This window comes from Gopherus evgoodei, chromosome 6 (assembly GCF_007399415.2).
Source record: "Gopherus evgoodei ecotype Sinaloan lineage chromosome 6, rGopEvg1_v1.p, whole genome shotgun sequence".
NCBI lineage: Eukaryota > Metazoa > Chordata > Testudines > Testudinidae > Gopherus > Gopherus evgoodei.
In genome coordinates, this window is record NC_044327.1 from 106,718,401 (window position 1) to 106,740,861 (window position 22,461).

The 22,461-nt window shown below is 45.3% G+C and overlaps 1 protein-coding gene across 1 annotated transcript in view; it reads right to left on the reverse strand.

The window, feature by feature from the left end:
- The window catches only part of GHR (growth hormone receptor), a 191,698-nt gene extending 189,992 nt beyond the window's left edge, over positions 1 to 1,706 (reverse strand). The window contains exon 1 of the mRNA XM_030567486.1: positions 1,339 to 1,706. The gene's annotated coding sequence lies outside the window, so the exon portion shown is untranslated. The remainder of the gene's footprint in view (positions 1 to 1,338) is intronic.
- Positions 1,707 to 22,461: the final 20,755 nt, after the last annotated feature.

Here is a 22,461-nt window from a genome sequence, read left to right on the forward strand (position 1 = left end):
CCAGGGGAGACGCTGCTCTCCTATTCCTATAGCAGGGCCTCTGCTCCCCTGGCACAGCAGTGAGGCTCACCTTGCCTTCCATTTAGCACAGCTTCTATCAGAGGTTTTCAAACTGTGGGGCTCCCCACCCCAATGCCAGGTGGCTCAGGCCAGCTCTCGCAGGGCTCAAGGAGGGAGAGCCATCCCCACTACGACTCACCTCTGGGGAAACTCAGTCTGTCTGGATGTGAGGAGGGGTCACAACCAACGTATGCTTTAGCCCCCTCTTTGGGTTACAATTGTTAATTGTGCCCCCAAACCCAGACAGGCTGGATGGCCCACTGAGGTAAGTCAGAGGGTGGAGGCGACGCCCCCACCCCTAGCCCTGCCTGGTGCCACTGCCCCAAACGTTCCTCTGCCCCCACCACTGGGGCACATTCCCCTCTTTGAAAACCTCTGGTGTAGATCCGGAGGCTATGCTGTGAGATGCCCCCCCAAACCTTTAAATTGCGCGATCCGTTCCCCCAATCAACAGTTACACGTTCCCTCTGTAGCCACGCCAAAAAGCGATTCCCCCTCCCGTACCGGCCCCTCCTAGGGAGCAAGGGGTCCACCAGCATCGCCTCGGGGCTTGCACTGCACATTGTGCCCACCTGGGACCTGCTCTCCGCGCTGCCTACAGCCACCACGGCATCACTCCCGGCTAACACGCGCCGGGCGCGGAGACGGGCACAAGCCTGGCCAAGGGGCAGCGACCCAAACACCCGCTAAACCTGTGCAGCGCCAGCGCTGCCGCTCGGACACGCACGGCCGGCGTCACCTACCAGCGAGCCCCCTGCCCACCCCCCTTTGGCCCACGGCTGCCCGCCCCGCGAACAGCAGCACCCCGGCTCCTCCCCCATCCCCGGGCTTGGCCAAACTTTCCCGAGTTTCACACGCCGCCCGATAACGCCCCGCCCCCCGCGGGGCAGCCCGTGCGAGGGAGAGCGGGGGCACCGCGTCGCCAGGCGTTCCGCAGGGCACCAGCCCAGCCCCGGGCGGGGAGCGGACTCACTCACTCACCAGCGTGCCGCCGCAGGGAGCCCGCTCCGGGGTCAGCGCTCAGCCTGGGGGCCCATCGGTCCCCGCCCGCGGCGCTCGCTGGCGCGTCTAAACTTCCAGGAGTTCACCGCTAAAAATAGCGGCGCAGCAGCAGGGCCGAGCGTGCCCGGAGCGAGCCCTCTGCCCACACCCCCGCGTGCACGGGCCGGCTCGGATTACACCCGCTCGCGGAACAACCACCCCGCGGGCGAGCAGGCAGCCCTGGAAAACCCGCGCCTGAGGGTTTACAAAGCGGGGGACCGAGCCGGTGCCCCGTACCTGACTGCTCCGAGCGAGCTCCCAGCCGCGAGGCGCCAGGGGCGGCTCTCGCTCTCCCGCCACCGTGCACCGAGCTCCTGCCCCAGCAGCTGCGCCGCTACTAACGTCCCCCCATCTTGTCCCGGCGCGGGACGCTCAGCAGCCGCCGCCTCCTGGCCCCATGGCTGCTGCTGCTGCCGCCTGCGCAGGGGTGGGAGCTAGAGGGTGGGCCCGACTGCTTCAAGAGGGACTCCTGCCTGGCCGAGCCTAGCGGCTGGCTCCTGGGCCCGGAGGAGGGGAAGAGGCTGGGAGATGGACAAGCGCCTCAGTGCGTTCCCGGGAGCTCTGCTCCCTGCCCAGCCCGCGAGGAGCTGGAGTTAGTGCGTGTCACTTCCCTGGGGCTTGCGGGCTCCGCCTAGAGGGAAATATTGGTTATTGCAGAGCGTTTCCACGGGACTTCACAACAAAGCGAGGCTCTTCGGGCTAGAGCGGAGTCCGAGAGCGCCGGGGTTAGCTGCTAGGAGGTCCGTGCTCCAGTGCATGTCCCCCATAGATCTACCGCACCTGGGCTGTGCGAACCACCCCGCTGCTTAGCTCCTCGGCGGGTTGTGCGCGGCGCGCGCTCAGAGCTGCAATTTAAAGGGAAAGTTAAAATCATTCCGCCAAGTTCAGGGAGGGCGCCTGGGCTAAAGGTGGACGGGAATGAGGATGCATCTGCCAACTCTGGGCAGCTGGACAGCAGCCCTCCATCCAATGCTGTCTCTCTCTGCTTTCTTCCAGGGACTTTTTCGAGTTGGAGAGGAAGATAAAGCATCCTGTTTTTGAATACGTACTGGCCAGGGTGGTTATTCGCACTGTGGGCAATGTTGGCAAATCAGTTCTGCATCCAACATCATTTCATTCGTGTAAAGTCACTCTTACATGAGCGTTTTACCATTTTACCAAAAATCATTTCAGGGGAATTTTTTAAAAAGTAAAAAGCTTTACTTACAGCCAACTAAATCAGAGTTGATCAAGAAATATAAATTGAAGAATGAAACACAATACACAATCAAAAAATTGATTTAAATTAAAACAAAACAAAAAACCCAACCAAACAAACCTCCTGCACTTTGGATTGCTAACACAAGAATACTATAATAAAATTTGGTGTTTTTCATGCAATCTCGATCTCAAAAATTGCTTTGCAGAACTAAATAGTACAATTATAGAGATGAACAATAGCAAAGCAAGGTCATAATTAGGATCTATATGCAAGGTTAATGAAGCAATACAAAATCTTAAATTTTATCAGTCATCCCTCTGGAACATTTTCAGTGGGTATTTAACTAGTCTTTGTCTACAGTTGTCTAATATGATTTTCATTTTTGTGTAACAACCCAGAACACTATACGCAATAAAAGGCTGTAATAGGAACAAATATAATTGCATCCCAAATAAATTTATTTAAATTTATTAAATTTGCATTCAAGATGATGAGGTTGGAGACCTAGGCCCAGATCTTACAACCATTCACTTTTTAAATTGTACATACCTGAACTGTCCCAATGAAGTCAAGGGTCTGCCCATCTGCACAAAATTAAGCTTGTGTATAAGCATTTGTAGAATTGGGGCCTTAAATATCTCCAAGACGTGGATTCACAAGAGGAAGATTTAGTCAGAAAAAAATGCAGTAACATAAAGAATGCAAATATCAAAGGGGAAGCCATGTTAGTCTGGATCTGTAAAAAGCAACAGAGAGTGCTGTGGCACCTTTAAGACTAACAGATGTATTGGAGCATAAGCTTTCATGGGTGAATACCCACTTCTTCAGAAGAATGCAAAGACTCTTTTCAGCTCCAGCCATATGCTCATTAAGTGAACTCTAACACTTTGTTACTTGTTCAATTCCACATGCTTCATAATGGGTACCTTATAATATTACTATGATTTGCAAGTGTAGAAATCCCTGTGATGTCAAAGAGGAATTAAAATATCTGAGGTTTTTACAAAAAAAAAATTGTCTGCCCCTCTGCCATGTACATTGGCCAAACCAGACAGTCTCTACGGAAAAGAATAAATGGACACAAATCTAACATCAGGAATTACAACATTCAAAAACCAGCAGGAGAACACTTCAGCCTCCCTGGTCACTCAATAACAGACTTAAAAGTGGCAATTCTTCAACAAAAAAGCTTCAGAAACAGACTCCCATGTGAAACTGCAGAACTGGAATTAATTTGCAAACTTGACACCACCAAATTAGGCCTGGATAAAGACTGGGAGTGGATGAGTCGTTACAAAACCTAATTTTACCATACTAATTTCCCTCTACTGTTACTCACACCTTCTTGAACTGTTTGAAATGGGTCACCCTCATTACCACTACAAAAGTTATCTTTCCTCCCTTGGTATTCTACTGTTAATTGAATTGTCTCGTTAGACTGATCCCCCTCCTGGTAAGGCAACTCCCATCTTTTCATGCACTGTGTATAAATATACCTGCTACTGTATTTTTCACTCCATGCATCTGATGAAGTGGGTTCTAGCCCACGAAAGCTTATGCCCAGATAAATTTGTTATCTCTAAGGTGCTACTAGGACTCCTCATTGTTTTTGCTGATACAGACTAACACAGCTACTATTCTGAAATCAATCTATCTTGACACTCAAGCAAGTTGGATTGTGTAGTAGATGGTGACTTTACATGAAAAATCACAGCAATATTTAGGTTACTCCCAGTCCCAAAACACCAGTTACTTACCCTACGTCAACCGTACTCAGATCTCAAACCAAAGACAACACCTGTAGCCAATCCAGTATAAACTAAAGATTTATTAACTAAGAAAATAAACTAGAGTTATTTACAAGTCTAAATCAGGAAACATACACACACAAATGAGTTACAGTCTTAGATAAGCAGCTCTATACGTCCTTTAGGTCTGTCCTATGCCAAGCAGCATTAGGATCTCTTGCTTATGTTTAGGAATCTTTGCCCCTCAGAGTCCAGACAGCATAGAGACCCAATTTCTCCTTGTCAGGAATTTTTAACCCCTCCATCCCAGAATTGAAGCTGATGGGATGAGTTCATGCATAGGTCTGCCCTTCCTGCCGGGGAGGAGGGGTTAGGAATGCAATCAATGAAGTCTCTGTCCTTTGATGCTACACAATACCTCATTTGCCTTCAATTGGACATCTTCTGTGCAGGACGAGCACTTTACCTTAATTAATGCTTCTTTTCCCATTTGGTGAATTACACAATTACAGAGACTTAACAATGCAAACACTCAATATAACTTTATACCATGGGATACAGATATTCTAAGTAGGGTTAATACATGCAGCATCCCACAGGCATTCCATAAAGTCTAAACACTAAACACATTCTTATAACACTGCTACCTATTTTAACTCTACTAACCTAGAGATAAGCCAGTCTGGTTTCCAGCTATGCACTTGTCAGTGTTCAGTGAAGCCCTGGGCCTTGACATAGGCTGGTTTCTGGTCTGCCAGAGTCCCACAGATAGGGGCGGCTCCAGGCACCAGCACACCAAGTCACCGGAGTGCTCTGCCGGTCGCCGTGAGGGCGGCAGGCAGGCTGCCTTCGGCGGCTTGCCTGCGGAGGGTCCGCTGGTCCCGCGGCTTCGGCGGACCTCCCTCAGGCATGCTGCCAAATCCGCAGGACCGGGGACCTCCCGGCAGCCTGCCTGCCGTGCTTGGGGTGGCAAAATACCTAGAGCCGCCCCTTCTCACAAAGCCGTTGACCTCAATCCTGCAAACACATGCATGAAGTTATTACTCCTGTGGTAGGGTAGGGGCTGGGATGAGGGCATTCATTTCTCTTACTTGCTCCATACAAGTGAACAACATAATGAATGATCAGTAACCATCTACCACCCACTTGTCTTCTCTCTCATTATTAAAACCTTGGGAAAATCTGTTTTTAGAAATAAAATGCTCAGTGGTCACATAGAATCTGTTTGGGTACGATGGCTCACTTGTTCTGTGCTACTAATGTTTGCCACCAGAGTCCACATGTCAGCTGGAAGATGATTTCTCTATTGATCTGTTTAGAAATGTTGGCCTAAACCTTGATTTCCACATACTCCTACAGAGATACGTGTGTACCTAGCTGGTATTTCATGTCTCCAAACTGGAAGCCTCATGTGATATTTGTAAATTCTTGCCACATAAAAAGGGTGCTTGCCTGGGTGGAAACATTGAAATGACTCATTAGCAAGACAAGGTAGGGAAGATAATATCTTTTACTGGCTCAACTTCTGTTGGTGAGAGAGACAAGCTCTTGAGACCTGACCTGAAGAAGAGCTGAGTCTCCAATCAGCCAAAGATGCTGGGCAAGTCTTGCTTATGCATAATAAAGAAAGAAGCCAATTCTGACAGCTTTTGTTCTTGAGTGCTTTCTACAGGGACACATCCTACAAGTGCATCTAGTCAATTAGATAATTTGCAACATTTTTTCTGTTCTATATACTTGATTTTCATCCCACAGCCATTCTTAACATGTCAGCACTGTGGATTGTTTTGCAATGCACAGTAGTTAAAAAGATGACTGAGCATGCTCTTCATATTATATATTTGCTGCACACAGATGTCTAATCACATCAAAGGTCAGAGTCTGAAACCATTATTCACATTGAGTAGCACCTTAATCCACAAGTAATTCCATTCACTTTAATGTGCCAAATAATATCAAAACCTAGCCTGTAACTAATGGAGCCACTGCTGAATGCCACTATTTTCTGCATGATTAGCTTGTCATGTTTTTTAAAAAACATTAAGGCCTGATCTACACTTAAAAATTTTCCTAAGATAGCTATACCAGTTTGGGATATGATTTTTCAACATGGATATGTTGGTAAAAGCCCTAGTGTGGACGCAATTATAAGGTCTTATACCAAGATGGATTATTTTGCTGTGCTGAAGTACACTATGCTCTACCAGAAAAAGCACCTTTATACTGGCATAACTACATCTACATTGAGGAGTTTCGCCAGCGTGGTTAAAAATGCAACACTTTCAACTGTAGACAACTTTCTTATAGGAACTTTCCCATCACAGATAAATGTAAGTTCATCTCTGCCTCTCATCCCCTCTGAGACATTGTGCCTAATTTTGATCTTGCATTGGTTTAAAGCTTTTTACACACTGGTGTAATGCCATTGAATTCAGTGGAGTTAAATAATACAGATTTATATCAGTTTAAGTGAGATCTGATTCAGGCCCAGAATCATTTTGTTTTTCTTGAGTGAGGAGCCATTGGTACAAGCTGTCATAATGATTTTTCTGTATATTAAACACACTATATAAATAAACTGAGAACACTCTCCTGTGTTTTATCTCATTGTTCATATTCTTTTGTACATCTTAGCTCCACGATTTCATTTCTTGTTTTTTTGTTGTTGTAATTTTACCATGGGGACTTGGTGCACTCTTGGTGTCATTTTTGACCCAGGATATTTGATTAGTATGATGCCCCTCTCCAATTAGGCCCTATTAAAGGCTCCTGTGGATGAAGAGTAGATGGTACGAGACTGGAGGTTGTTAGGAGAAAGAGAGTGGTCTTGTGGGTTAGGATATATACATAGGTTTTAGGAGAGTGTGGTTCTGTTCCTTGCTATGTCATTAAACTTTCTAGGTAACCCGAAATAAATTATTAAACTTCACCATGCCTCAGTTTCCCTACTTTACAGTAATGATGAAAGATACAGAAAATACTATCTCCACGAGCACAGCTAAAATGTTCAACTGCTGTTTTACAATGATGTAGCAGGAGTGAGTGCAAACTGTATGGTGCTCAAATGATTAAATATCTTCATTGCTACACCTTTATAATTAATGTTTCCTATTCAATGTAACACGAGACCACCCACAATGGAAATGTATTAATTTAACCTCATTTCCACCATACATTTAATAGCAGAAAAAATATCATGTATGTTATTTTTCATTGCACAGTATAGAAGCGACATGAGAAGCGACATTAATAAAATGCATATTCGGACCATGATTTGACTTGTACTATGTCCTGGGAATGTACAGTACATGCTGAATGTAAAAGTAAAAGCAAGAATTTATGGCATCTTTGCTCACCATATGAGAATATTGGGTTGTGGTTTGTCTGGGTCACTTCCTCCAAAGTTACAGACAAAAGCATTCCTTAACACTGCATAAAAGGCAGAATAATTGCACAACAAACAAACAAACAATAAACTCAGTGGAGAGAAGTAGAGTATTTTCCTTGAAGAAGCAAATCCCTGAGGAATCAAGGTAAACATGGGAGAAAGGGGGAAGGAAACAGAGAGGAATTGAAAACTAAAGTAAGAAAAATGGCTAAAACATGCACACACTCTCGCTCACTCTGAAGCACCTAAGGTACTATCACATTGGTATCACTAAGCCCTACACAAAACTAAGACGTTCCAAGTCAGTAAAACATATGGTGAATTTCTCCCTGTTTCCCTGGGATGGGAAGTGAAAGGGCATAAATATTCTCTCTTTTTTGTATGCTGATTGTCATTCGTGGGGAAAAGCTTTCTTGTAAAGGACCTAATCCCAGCTAGGAGCGGGCTCAGACTGATCTCTTCTGGCAAGGTGTTCCATAGCTGATTCCCTGTCCCTGACAGGACCCAGCTCCAACATCCCAAAGTCTAAACTGGGGTGTTTCAAAGTACATTATTTGTTGGAGTGCAGCTGGTTTGGAGGGTCATTGAAGATGGGACTGTCTCCAAAAATAAATGAATATAGGCACTAGCACTAAGGGATTGTGTATTCTTAATGGATCTTAGATCAGGCACTTAAAAATATGAATCTTTCTATGTCTTCAACAAGGATTGGATCAGGTGCTAAAACAGCATACAGTGTGAACACTCAGATCCGGAATCTTGTATCCAACCCTGCATTTCTGATTCACTGAAATCAAGCAGGGTTTGGAGGAATTCAGGAGGAAGCTCCTACTTTCTGCAGAGTATCCATCTTCTGATAAGAGCTTTAAACATAATCAGCACAAACAGAATAAACATTGTCGTATCTTCCTAGTTGTACTTTTTACTACTCTGGCTTCTAGTTTATACATAAAGTGTTTCCCTGTAGTTTTTTGTTGTTAACTTTAAAAAAAAATCTTCTCTAATAGAATACTTAGGTGAAAAAGCCAACAAAGAGACAGCAAGCAGCAGCAACAGCATATAACTTATTACACCAGCTGTTACAACTCATCTTCATTTTTCCAGTCACTCTAGAAGAAACTAAGATGAATAGCTAATTAATATCACCATCCAAAAAAATCAATAACACCACAAACAAGTTCACAGGATTCAATGTGCGAGATTTCAGTTTCTTGGCATATTCCAGGAGTGGAAACCAAATCAAACTGAACCAAAAAAGTAACTGTCCATATGTACCATTCATAAGTATGTTAGTTCCTGGAACACTAGTGTCCTTCATTCTCCAAGCCCACTGAATTCCTACAAATGTAGGAACACATGTGGCACATTTTGCATGTGACAGTGAGGAATTCGGGACTAATGGCTAGATTCATAAAGGAATTCTGTGTCATCATGTCTAACTTTTAAGTGCCTAATTTTGTGATATCCACAAAGCCTAGGTTAGATGGATCCCTATACAATGAATGAACAGAGATAGGCGCATCGAAATGGGACTTGCAAAAGCCATCGTGCTAGTTGGCTCCCTGCCTAAGCTAGCCAATGGGAGCTGCTAAAGTGAGAGGTGTGAGCCACACTTCACTGCTCTCAGAGACATAGGTGCCTAAGTCTGAGCTAGAGGGAGGCACCTCCCTCCACTTGGTGGTCTCAGATCTCTTGGTGTTGGACACCTATGCCATTTTGATGAGTAGAAGGACAATAACCTCTCTCTACTTTTAGCCCAGATGTTTATGGTACTCGTCTGGGATGTGGGAGACCCAGGATCCAGCCCCACTGCTCCAACAATGTTTTTAATTGTGTATCCACAGTGGAAGAGCTTCCATAGGAGAGTCTGAGGAAACCCCACATTGGAACATCCTATAGTCCAGGGGATAGGGCACTCACCTGAGACAGCGGTGGCAGATCCCTGTTCAGATGCCTTCTCCTTAAGAGCAAGAGGAACTTGAAGCAGGGGTACCCCTTATCCTAGGTGAGCACCCAAAACACTGGGCTAAAAGTTCTGAGTGAGGTCATAGTGCTCCTCTTCAAAATGACATAGGCACCCAACACCACGAAAGGGTTTTCAGCTGAGAATCCCAAGCAGTGGGAGGCACATCCTTCCAGCCCAGACTTTGGCATCCTACCCAGGCTGTTTTGTGTAATCTCATCTAAGAGGGCCTGATCTGGTAGGCAAGCTCTGAGCACACTTACCAGCTTGGACCCCACAGGCAAGTTAGGTGGAGAAATGCCTGTCTTGTCCCAGTTTGTGCATCATTCTGGGGCTTAGGTGTCTGGATGCCTAGGATGAGACTGCAGTGTGCATGCTCACTGCCAGAAACCTAGGCAGTATTTTCTGCAAACATTTAGGCATCAAGCCATTTTAGGTGCCTACAGCATTTGGCAGCAGATGAGCAGGGGTTCTGTGGATCCCAGTAGGGCCTGACTTTGGGATTTAGGCACCAAAAGTGGCTGCTAGGCACCTAAGTCCTTTGTGAACTGAGCCCTAAGAGAATGTGAATTATTGTTTACTGAACATCTCCGCCCCCCCGCACACACTTGTCCACCCTCGCCTAGTCTCTGATAATCTGACCTGGGGGAAAATTCCTTCCTGACTCCAAATATGGTGATCAGTTAGATCCTGAGCATGTCAGGAAGATCCACTAGACAGACGCCTAGGAAAGAATTCACTGTTGTAACTCAGAACTCTTCCCGTCTAATGTCCCATCTCCGGTTATTGGAAATATTTATTTTAATTCAACAGGAGCAGGATCAAGCCCTACACATCCCTTTTGCCAGAAAGCCCAGCTGACAAAACTGATGGTTTCATGTGAACAATTTACAGTCTAGTTCATGATTTTCTGCAATTGTTGCAAAAGGGATTTATCTGAGCCAGCTAATATGATACAAATAAAATAACTAGCAGAGCACTCTGTCTGAGATACCTATATGATCAACCTATAGGCTATCTCTTTGGCAAGCACTAGCAGGTTTCAGGCCCTTACAGGTCAGTTTCTTATTGGAGCAGAAATCTGTGGCACAAAATCAAGGTATTTTTAATATAATGAGTTTCTTTACAAAATGTACAGAAGACCTGTTTACCTGGAACACACATAGCCTAAGCTGCACACAGGCAACTACCTCCTGCAGAAGTCTCAGGGCATGTCTGCATGACAGACTTAAGTAGATCTGTGTTAGATTGACTTAAGCCACCACAGTAATTACTGCAGGGGCTGATGTCCACATTACCCTCCTTCTGTCGATGGTGTGTATCCTCAGCAGGAGCTCTTCCATGGTCGGGGGCTGAGAGCCAGGGCTCTAAGGTCCACGCAGCACCCTGCCAGGAGCTCAGCTATCTCCCTGGGCTCTCGGCTCCCAGCTCTTGCCTGGGTTTTTTAGCTCCCTTAGCGGTGAGCGAGAAGCCTCTGGGAAGGAGCCTGCCTGGGAGCGAGGAACTAGGCAGCTGGAGCCCTGCTAGGAGTGGGGAGCTGGGGCAGCCCAACTCTAGCTGCCCGGCTTTCTTGTCAATTTCATGAAGCTGTGAAATTGACAAGACAGCCAAGAGCTAATGTAAGTAAGGCATCTACACAGACTCTGCCTCACTCTAACTATGCTGAGGAGGTGGAGTTATGTCAGTTTAGTCAGGACCTTACATGGCAGGAAAGGCTGTAGTGTGTACACTGTTATAATCAGTGACATAAACAACTGTATGGTGTCGACCAGGCCTCAGTTAAGCCCCACTGCTCTGTTACTGTGAAGCAGTTCTGTCTTGAACTCTTGCTTAACACACTTTTCCCTTTTCCAAGTCCAGCCCCTGGGTTTTACCCTGAAACTCACCTCATACAAAACTGTTCATTTAGGACTCTGTGCTGTTGAGCATTGCCCTTCTTTTGGTGCTCTGCCACACAGAGCACAGTGTGAGGACATAAACACAAAGAGCCATACTTTAAGCAGCAACTAGAGAACTCTCTACCCAGGAAGTTCCTATGTTTATTAAATTCCCTGCATGAGCAGTGGGTATCATAGGCTGGGGGAGGCTGTGCCTCTCCAAACAGCCAGGCGTGGCCCCGTCCATGCTCTGCCCAGCCTCCCCTGCCCCCACTTCCCACTCTGCGGCTTCCCCTGTGCGGTGGCCCTGGATTGGGCTGCACCCCCTGCCCTCCCAGCTCTCTGAGGATGGGGGCCCTAGCCTTTGGGGGGGACTGGCACACCCTATTATTGTGGGTCAAAGTGACAGTGGGTCAAAGATCTGAAAGGAACAGTACCTTTTAGCTGATATAATCTTCAATTCCTACTTGGAGGAGTTCATGTCTGATGGTTTATACAGTCATAATACCCATATTATATATACAGAATGATGTGTGGTGTTTAAAATTGTCCCCAAACCTGTATCACTTTTATCTGCTTTTTCTCCATCAACAGGGTCATTGTCTTTTATATTACTGCCTGCATGCTAGAACAGACTAGAAAGACCAAACTAGGAAAAGACTCTACATGTTAGTTCCATGTTTATGCCCCCTGTGGCTCTGGAGGAGTGAAACTGGGCATTGACTTATCACTGTAGGGTTGACTGGGGCACACTGGTTTTCAATTTAATAAATCAGCTCTGAAGTCACTTGAAAAGTCACTTGTGTTTTAACTGAATTGACACAAAAGACAGCTACATTTGTAAAAAGTTAGTTTTTATTTCAAAACTTCTAAACTCAAAGTGAAGCACTGGTAGACGTGATGGTCTAGTTCCCTTTACATTTACTTGCTAGCATTCCATTAATTTGACACTGGTAAACAGATTCTTATATATCTGGCCAACCGTGAAGGCCAAATCTAGAAATAGCTCCTTCAGAAACGGTCTCATAAATCATTTGACAAGGGATATGAAGGCCCTCTAACAAATCTGCAATGTTAGAGAGTCCTGCTTTCTGGGTGCACTGTGTTAGCAGTGGCAACAGCTGTTTTACTCTCAGGACTAAGACCATTGGGATGACCTAAGCCTAAGGGTTCATTCATGCTGCTGTGTGCAATGTGTTATATGCTCACCTCATGGATAGGGTACTCACCCAGCATGTAGGAAACATCCAATTTAAGTCCTTCCACCTCCTAAGTGGAAGAAGGGATTTGAACAGGGATCTGTCACCTCTCTGGCCCAATTAATAGTTACTTATACATGCATTTAATTAAATGGAACAACTTCAATAGGAGAGACTGATGGAACCCCACCCAGAATATTCCATAGGTTACAATAGGCTCTCACCTGAAAGGTCACCAGGCATCTCCCACATCTGGGGTGAGTGACCTATCTATTATGCTAAAGGCTATAAAGGGTGGTGGTCCTGTTTTATTTTGCACCCTGCACACAATTTAGGTGGCCAAGGCCCATGTTCCCCCAGTTCATTGATCACAAGTAGAGCTATGCACCTCCCTGGAGCCTGGACTTTGGTGCCAACCTCCATGAGAGAGTTTTGGGGCTTAGCACACACCCTTTTGTCATCATCTCCCCTTTGCTAGCTTAGGCAGCTCCCCACCTACCATGCTGGCTTTCTGGATCAGAGTCTAAGATGCGTATCTCTCCCCATTAATTATACAGGAATCTAGATGCCTAACTCAGGCCATGTCTACCCTACAAACTTATGTCAATGCAAGTCATATCGGCATAAAGCGGCCACAGTTACTACCTTGCTTGTGTGCATGCATATTTTGTCTCCTTGCATCAGTGCAGCACATACTTACCAGGAGTGCTTGTAGGGCTGTACAGTGAGGTGCACAATGGGAAAATATCCCATCATGCAACTCACCACTGTCCAGTGCACTGTCTTTTGGGAAGCTTTTGTAATGCATAATGGGTCCAAAATGAGTCATGCAGGGATGACAGGAAGCAAGAATCAAGATCTCAGTTTGCAACCCTCTCCATCCCATAATGTCATATGTATTGCATAATTTTTGTGCCTTTTTTCAAAATCCCACAAACATGTGCAGCCCTCCTCGCTGTCCACCATCTCTGAGAGAAGCATAGGGCCTGAACAGCTCTGCACTAGTGCCATGAGCATTGCAAGCACAGTGTGCATGATCCTGCAGTATTTGCAGAGCCACAAGAAGAACCAAATCAATGGGTGATTTCTTGGTGGACAGATTGCTGTGGGACATAGTGAGAACCAATTCAAGGTTGTTGGTGATGTTCATGGAGCAGCTGCACATGGTGGAGTGCTGCTCCTGGGCCTGAGAAATGAGCACCAACTCATGGGATCACATCTAAATGCAGGTATGGGATGATAAGCATGGGCCGTAGAACTTTTGGATGCTCAAGGTGGAGCAATAGATGGCATGCCTATCCTTGTTTTGGCACCAGACCATCTTGCCACAGAATACATCAACAGAAAAGGTCATTTTCAATGGTTATACAAACATTGGTGGATCACTGAGATTGCTTCACTGACATCAGTATGGGCTGGCCAGGGAAGGTGCATGATAGTTGCATCTTTAAGAACACAGAACTTTTCAGAAAGCTGCATGTAGTGACTTTCTTTACTGACCAGCAGATTACCACTTGGAATATTGAAATGCCAGTAGTAATCCTTGGTGACCCCGGGATCAGAAAGCCATACACCAGCCATCTCAACAGCACCAAGGAATGATTCAACTACCAGATCAGCAGGTGCAGAATAAGAGTTGAATGTGCTTTTGGTGAAGGGACACTAGTGTTGTTTTACTCCTAAGATTGGACCTCAGCAAGAAAAACATTCAATGGTTAAAGCTGTCTGCTATGTCCTGCATAATATATGTGAAGCAAAAGGGGAAAAGTTTCTACTGAAGTGCAGGGGCTGTCAGCTGAGTTTGAACAGTCAGACATAAGGGCTATTATAAGAGGCTTTGAAAGAACATTTTAACAGTGAGTCCCTAATAGTGTTTAGCTGTAGTGTGCCCTGCCGGGCTCTGCTCTTCTGTGGCCTGTTAGGAATTGTGTGGTGAGTGCCTTACATGTAGGTATATAACATTATCTATTAATTTTGTTCGTGGATTATCCCATGAGTATTATCACATTGAATTGGTTGCTTTCAGCCCTGCAAAGCACTCAGAAGCAGATGTTGCAAACTAATAAAGATGACCTATGTTTTAAGTAATATAAATTTATTTTGTAAAAGAATTCTGTACAAAAAAAGGAAAGTGACATGTTAGAAAAAATGTATTTAAAACTTAATAAGCCTTAATTAATTACGAGAATAGAACTGATGAAGAACATTCATGACATTTCATCTACACATACACCAACCTTGGCTTTCGCGGGTCCTTGTATGTGAAGCTATGATTGTCTTTAACGTTCCCTGGGGTGGAGTGGTAGGGGTAGTGCAGTGACCTCTGATGCCACATGGAATGTTGTGCAGGGGAGCATCTAGGAGGGTTCCGATATTGAGTTCTTAATGGGCTGCAGAGGGAAGTGAGCCTGGGATTGCTGCAGCATCTGTGTTTGCTGCCTGAGAAGCCCCATTATGTCCTGGTACATCTCGCTCTTCTTTTCCTGCTAGAAATCCTGAGCCCTTCCTTCTCTCCACTCTTTCTTTCTCCAGGTTGTCCACAATGTTCATCCTTCAGTCCCTGTGCTCATAGTCTAATGCAGCACTGGCTTGCAGGATCTCATTGAATTTGTCATCCTGGGTTCTCTTCTTTCTCCTCCTTATCTGGCTCAGGAGCTCTGAAAGTGTGAAGGGGGAGACGCTGAAGGCTGCAATGGCAGCAGCTGCAGATAAAACACCCAGAAGTACCATTGTCAGTCTATTCACTATGGAAAGTGAAACTTAAGATGCAGAACTCACTCCCCTAAAGTTTTAAGCACTACATTCTCACCTCTGCTTGGCATTGCTTGCGCACAGCATCAGTCTCAGCACCTGCCATGGTGAGCATAGCCTGCCAGGGGTTAGCAAAGTGAGGAGGGAATTGCTTGGTTGCATGAATCTTGTAGAATAGGGTAATGTCATTGAATACTGGCAGTGGTTTCTACAGGCAGTTGTGATTTTAGCTGATATCTCACTCCTGTACTTAACAGAGGCAGAGAGCGCATAGCTGCTGTCGGTGACCTGAAGCCGTTTGGGCCCACATGCTGCTAGGCTGTGTATTTCAATGGTGCCTGTCAAATTATCGCTGACTGGTGTGGGAAAGTGTCCTTCCACAGAGGATGAAAAAAGACAGGCTTCCCTAAAAACATTTGGCAGAAGATTGCAGAGTACCCCCATGAAATTTCACCAAGATTTCTCAGGAGGATTCAAGGGATATCCCTACATACATAAACAAACTGCTCCATGTGGCCCAGCCTGCCTAACTGTAGTGGGGAATGAAAAGCAGATAACAACTATCTCTCTCTTTTGGTTGTATCACTACTTCTTCTAGCACAAGAAAATTAATGAAAAGTTAAAATCTGTGTCCTGCTATTTTAAAGGTGCCTGTAATGTAAAATTCATCTATACACTTACCTAAGGTTCCTTGACCTGCATCGAGCTTTCCTGTGCTCGACTGGCAGGAATGGACAGACTGGGGTGGAGTCGAAAATAAGTCCTGGCTCACTGCAGAGCTAGATTCCTCAGTCGCCTATCCCCCATCCTCGTCCTCCTCAGCCCCCTTCTCTTCCTTGCTGTTCACAGCAGGAACTGTGACTCAGGCTCCTTGGAGGTATCCACAGTGATCTGGGGGTGATGGTGGTGGGGTCTCTTCCCAGTATGGCATGCAGCTCATTGTAGAAGTGGCAGATCTGTGGTTTTGCACTAGATCAATTGCTGCAGCTCCTTGGCTTTCATGCTATTGGCCTCTGTCATACTCCTTCTCCTGTATCTCCTAACCAATCTGCTCAGAGATGTTGACATTACTATGGTTGGTTCAGAGCTGTGCCTGCATAACCTCTTCTCCCCACAGGCCTAGGTGATCCAATATCTTCTGTCTACTCCAGGCAGGAATGTTTTGGAGTGCATAGCCAGCATGGGCAGCTGCACTCAACAATGAAGAGCCGCTAGTGATGCTCGCCAAGGTGGGCAATCAGGAAAAGGAATTTCAAAAATTCATGGGACAGGGCAGCCTTCCAGTCTCCATGACCTTGGGCAGTGGAGTTCACACTGATGTCCAGAGCAGTCAGTGTTGGGCCTTGTGGGACAGCTACTGGAGGACTGTTAAGGCCAACATAGGTAACACGGTGTCTGCACTGCGTCAACCTCCATACATCGACCATGGCGCAACGCTGCTATGTTGTCATAACAGGGCACTTAAATTGGTGGCTGACAAATTTAAATGTAGACACATGCATAATTAGGTCAATGCAAAGCAGCTACATCAACATAACTTTGTAGTGTAGATCAGGCCTAAGGCACTGTGGATTTCAATGTTGTTCCCGTGATTATCTATGTGCTGCAATGCCTTAGTCACTTTGTGGATCTGGGCCCCAGTCACCTGTATGGGATCTGTTCTTTGGGGGTGTCATAAACAGATAGCTAAGGGTTAATGTCTCTTTCACCTATAAAGGGTTAACAAACAGTGACCTGCAACACCTGACCAGAGAACCAATCAGGAGACAAAATACTTTCAAATCTGGGTGGAGGGAAGTTTGGGGGTGAATTCTTTGTTCTTGGGTTCTTCTCTCGGAGGGTCTGAGAGAGACCAGACATTACTACAGGCTCTCTAAGTTTCTTTTCATAGAGTAAGTAAAACAGGCGGTTTAGGCTTTTTAATTGTTTTACTCTATTTGAAATTGTGAATCTGGCTGGTTAACTTTTATATGTGTAGTTGCTGGGAATATTTTGATTTGTATTGGTACTGGGGGGAAAGTCTCTTTCTGGTGTCTGTAAGCTATAGGACCCTGTAATATTTACAGCTTGAAGTTACAGAGATAATTCTTTACTTTTTCCTTTCTTTTATTAAAATATTTCTTTTTAGAGAACCTGATTGATTGTTTTTTCTCTGTTTCCCTTGTTTTATCCTAGGGGATTGGGATAACTCACCAGGATGGGTGGGGAGATGGGAGGGGGAGAGATAAAATCTCTTTCTGTTTTCCTTGAATCTGTTTGCCTCTTTGTGGAAGGGAAGGGAGATGCTTCTCTGTATGGTGATTTAAGAGGTTAGATCAGTATCTCAGGATAGCCCAGAGAGGGAAGCTCTGAGAGGGGGAAGGTGAGGGAATGGTTTATTTCTCCTTGTTTTAAGAACCCAAGGGATCTGGGTTCTTGGGGTCCCCAGGGAAGGTTGGGGAGGTCAGAGTGCCCCAGAACACTATATTTTTGGGTGGTGGCAGCCTATCAGATCTAAGCTGGTAATTAAGCTTAGGGAAATTCATGCTAGTATCTCATTTTCTGGACTCTAAGGTTCAGATTTGAGAAAGAATGCTAGGACAGGGGGCAAGGGATCATCTGAAGCAGTGGTTTTCACTGAAGACTGCCACTGTAATTTTTGGAAATGGTTGAAAAATCAAAGACAACACACTCTGTTAATGTCTTAGTTTTGGCCCCCTTCTTGGACTCTCCCTAGTCTGTTTCTACAATTCAAAACTCAATATGGCAAAAATAAGATCATTTATATTATATTCTGCCCATTTTAATCCCTTTTCAACCTGCCTAACCCGAACCAAAGTCCAATTTTAAGCAAATAAATTATTTTAAGCTTCTGGCAGCTATTCCCCCTCTCCTCTCAATTCCCCCTTTCCAGCTGCAGACTCCCCACCCAGATCCCAGCTTTCAAAGCTCATTATTCAAATGAAAGAAGTAGAAATTGAGAACACTCTAGCAGCTGTCCTTCCCTGCTTTCAGCTGCTCAGTCCTACACCAATCCCTGATCACTGGCCTTGGTTCAATGTAAAAGGAAACATTAAAACATCTTTTTTGCATTCCTTGCACATCTTTGCCAACATTCTCTCGTCCCATCGGTCTGTCCACTCCCATCTCTGCTTCCCCTTCACAATTGCACAGTCCCACCCCAATTAGCATGAGATTCAGCATTTTACTGTTCTTACGGGCAGATCCCCACTTCTCTCTTTTTATTTAAACTTTGAATTACAAACACTTCCCAGTGGAACAGATCCTCAGTCCCCATCACAATGTCTGATTGCTTGTCCCTTCTTGGAATGAATTGACCACATGCATACCTACAGTATGTTTGGCACAGGAGTTCTTCTCTTGTTATCTGATGCTTGTAACTCTTGCACTGGAATGGTGAGCTGAATCTCTTCTCTCTCCCCCATGCTGTAGAGTTGACACCTTTTTTTATTAGCCAGGGGTTGACTTGTGTGAGTGTTAGGTGAAGGGTGACACGGTGTAAAAGTCTTTTAAAAGACAGGGATTTAATCAGTCTGAGCCTTCTTATTCATTCACACAGGATTTTTGTTTGAATTGCTTCAAATTTTTGCTACTGGGAGAGAGAGACACAATCCTAATTCATCCATTTTTTAACATTGGTGGCCAAAAGAGACCTATAAAAGAGTGGCTTTGGCCACCCTCCCTCCTACTTAATAGGGTGTTGCAGTCCACAGGTCTCATCAAGTAACATTCATTTTTTATTCAAACTGAAGGGCCCTTGCACCAAGATTGAACACTGAATTCTGAGACACTTGGGGCCACAGATGCAAAAGAGTTCAGGACCAGATTTTTCAAGTGTTCATCAACCACAACAGAAGCCAGATTTTCAGAAGAGCTTGGGCCCAGATCCTGAAAAATATTTAAGCAACAAACACTCATTGAAAGCAATGGGAGTTAGGCACCTAAATAGCTGTGAGGTAGGGCTGCCCAGAGGATTCAGGAGTCCTGGGATTTTTGGCAGCGGGGGGCCTCCGCCACCAAAGACCCAGCACTTCGGTGGTGGATCCCAGAGCAGAAGGGTCCCCCACTGCCAAATTGCCACTGAAGACCTGCCCCGGGACCCGCCGCCGAAGTGCTGGAAGGACCCTCCATCAGGGGTCTTCAGGGCACTTTGGCAGTGGGTCCCGGAGCGGAAGGACCCCCCCCACCGAATTGATGCCGAAGACCCAGAGCAGAAGAAGCTCCGGGGGCCCAGGCCCCATGAGAATTTTCTGGACCCCCTGGAGCGAGTGAAGGACCCTGCTCTAGGGGCCCCGAAAAATTCTCGTGGGGGCTCCAGTGGGGCCCAGGCCCTGGGGCAAATTGCCCCTCTTGTCTCCCCCTCTAGGCTGCCCTGCTATGAGGATCTGACCCTTGGTTCTGGGCCCCAGGGCAGCTGCCCCTTTTGCCCCCCCGGTCAGCGGCCCTGCTGGTATGGTACTTAAAGCGCTGCTGTGGCAGCACTTTAACAGCGGTTGTGTACCAGCCCATACTGGCAGCCACTTTCTTACCGGTAAACCGTACCTGCTCGTACTGGTTTACTTTCATCTCTGCTTCAAGCCTCACAATCTCTAATGTATTGATACTCAGAGAACTCCAATGAGGTAGGGTAGGGCTACTCTTTCCATTTTACAGATGGGGAATTGATGCACAGACTAAGTGACTGGCCCACGGTCATACAAGAAGTCTGTGGCAGAGCAGGGAATTTAACCTGGGTTTCCTGAGGCCAGGGTAGCACCTTGATCACCGGAGCATCTTTCAACACACTGGTGACTGCACTTTCCTCTTTTAGGTAGGCACATTTGGTTTAGGGAGACACTGCACACCTACATTTTACAAGTGATAAGAGGGTAGTTCCTTTCTCTTTTTAAGCATTTGCATAAGGTCAGGAAAACTAATACAAACCAAAGTTAATAAAAGAGCAGGATATGGGCCTTGGCGTATTGTTTTCTCCAGTGAACTCTGTTTATAATCAGCATGCTTTGGTTGTGGGTGTACATGGCAAATTAAGTATTATGGATGGCTCTGTATTGTGACTGGAGGAGGCTGGGTAAAACTAACATATCAGGAAAGGCATGTAAATATAGGTAGGGGTATAAAGCAACCGTCCCCTCTACCCCAACTGTAACAGTCAAAATCAACCTATTTTTCCTTCTGCGGTGCCCAAAGCAGCCATAGTTCTGTGACACCTGTAGCCTAGAGTTCTTTCCAAACCCACTAGCATTAATTATATCAGCTTCATTGTGCCACATACAGTAGGCATTAAGCACAGGCTTAAAGCCTGGGAATCAGCAGCAGACTGTGAGCCAGTAATCTCCACAGAGGGCCGACAGAAGGAATCTTTCCAACATTGGCCAGCAAGAGATTGTGGGGCCATCCATGGATCTACTACGTCCAAGCGGACACAGCAACAATTAGACTCAAATCTATAACCATCTGTGGGTCTGTATCAGCTGATCTGTTGGTCCCACTTTCCCCTCAGCTCACTCCCATCATACTCCAATTGCCCATCTGTACACAGTGGTACATAACCACTCCATGCCAAACTATACCCCAGTGCACTCTGCACCCAAGGGACAGAACTTGCCCATCCATCCATCCACATCTGATTATTTCATTCTTTAAAAAATAGAGTAAAAAGTGTGATTTAAACAAAACCATGAATACATTTCTCAGTGAAAACAATAAACCTAAGTATCTTTATACCCAGATAGCCTGGAGACTTATTTTTATAAATTAAATTTGGATTCCGTAGAAGATGTTGAGATCCACAGAAAACAGCTTTGCACCCCTCTGTTCAGTCATGAGAACTGCTGGGCTTCTCTTTAATGATGTCCCAGGAGGTCTGCTGCTTGTCTGGAGCTCGCGTCTGTCACATGATGGTAAGATTGCCGATGCTCATCCATCCCTCTGATCATTATTGTACGCTGCTCATCCACATGCGCATTAATGACACTGCCAGATAGAATCCTGAGCAGATCAGCAGCAACTTCAGGGCTAGGGTGAAGGAGTCAGAGCTACAGGTTGTGTTCTCATCCATCCTCCCAATTAAAGGGTAAGGACACAGTCAAGGACATGTGCATCCTGGAGATGAATACATAGCTGCACAGATGGTGTCGACAGGAGAACTTCACCTTCTTCAACCATAGGATGCTGTTCCAGGAAGAAAGGCTGCTGGGAAGAGATGGGTTCCACCTGAACAAGCAGGGGAAGAGGATCTTCACGCAGTGACTCACCAACCTAAGGAGGGGAGCTTTACATTTTTATTTGTTATATCTTTAATGCCCAAATGGGAGAAGACAGAGGAAGTGAAGAAATGTCAGCTTCTGTACAGGCTCTATGGTGAGAACAGACAAGATATAATCTCTTTTACAAACACAGCAAAATATAAAGATAATGAATTGTCAGATAAATTGACCACTAGAGTAGCAAATCATTTATCACCTACAGTAGATATGTTTACAACAGTACTTCTCATTCAAAATACAGAGTACTGCAAATGCCATAATCACAGCATACAGTACAGTTGTAGTTGTGTTGGTCCTAAGGATATGAGAGAAACAAGTTGGGTGAGGTAATATCTTTTATTGGACCACCTCCTGTTGCTGAGTAAAGCTAGCTTTGAGCTACACAGAGCTCTCTCTCTCACTAACAGAAGTTGGTTCAAAAAAAGAAATTACTTCATCTACCTTGTCTCTCTAATAGTCAAGTAAACACTGTGGTGTGGTTAACATCTCTCAGACAGGTGCCCATTTCAGATAATACTATTCAGGCAACAGGAAAGCCACAGTACAAAATAAGGGAAATAAATGTGTGAGTTACCAGCTGGAGTTGGTAGAAAACTGTACCCAGGAGAAAACATTAAGAAGTCTGACTGGCTACCATAATGTTTTGTATTTTGGCTTTTACCGAGTGGCACTTAGATATAAATGAAATTGGGATCCGTTTATTTTAAAAAAACCATCCTAAATGCCCTTCAGTGAAGAAAAGTAAGTAAATAAAAGGTTCGCTGAAAGTGAAAGTCAGGGACTTTGATGTCATGCAGATTGAAACTCAAGAAAAATGTTCACATGAACCCCTAAAGTGAAGCTGTTATGTTCAGCCCTTCTTACAGTTCAGTGAAATCTACCTTCAGCAACTACTTACTTAATAGAGATGTTCTTTAAAGATTGAGCAAAAATGCACCAAAACAACATGGCAATTTTCAACTGGCTG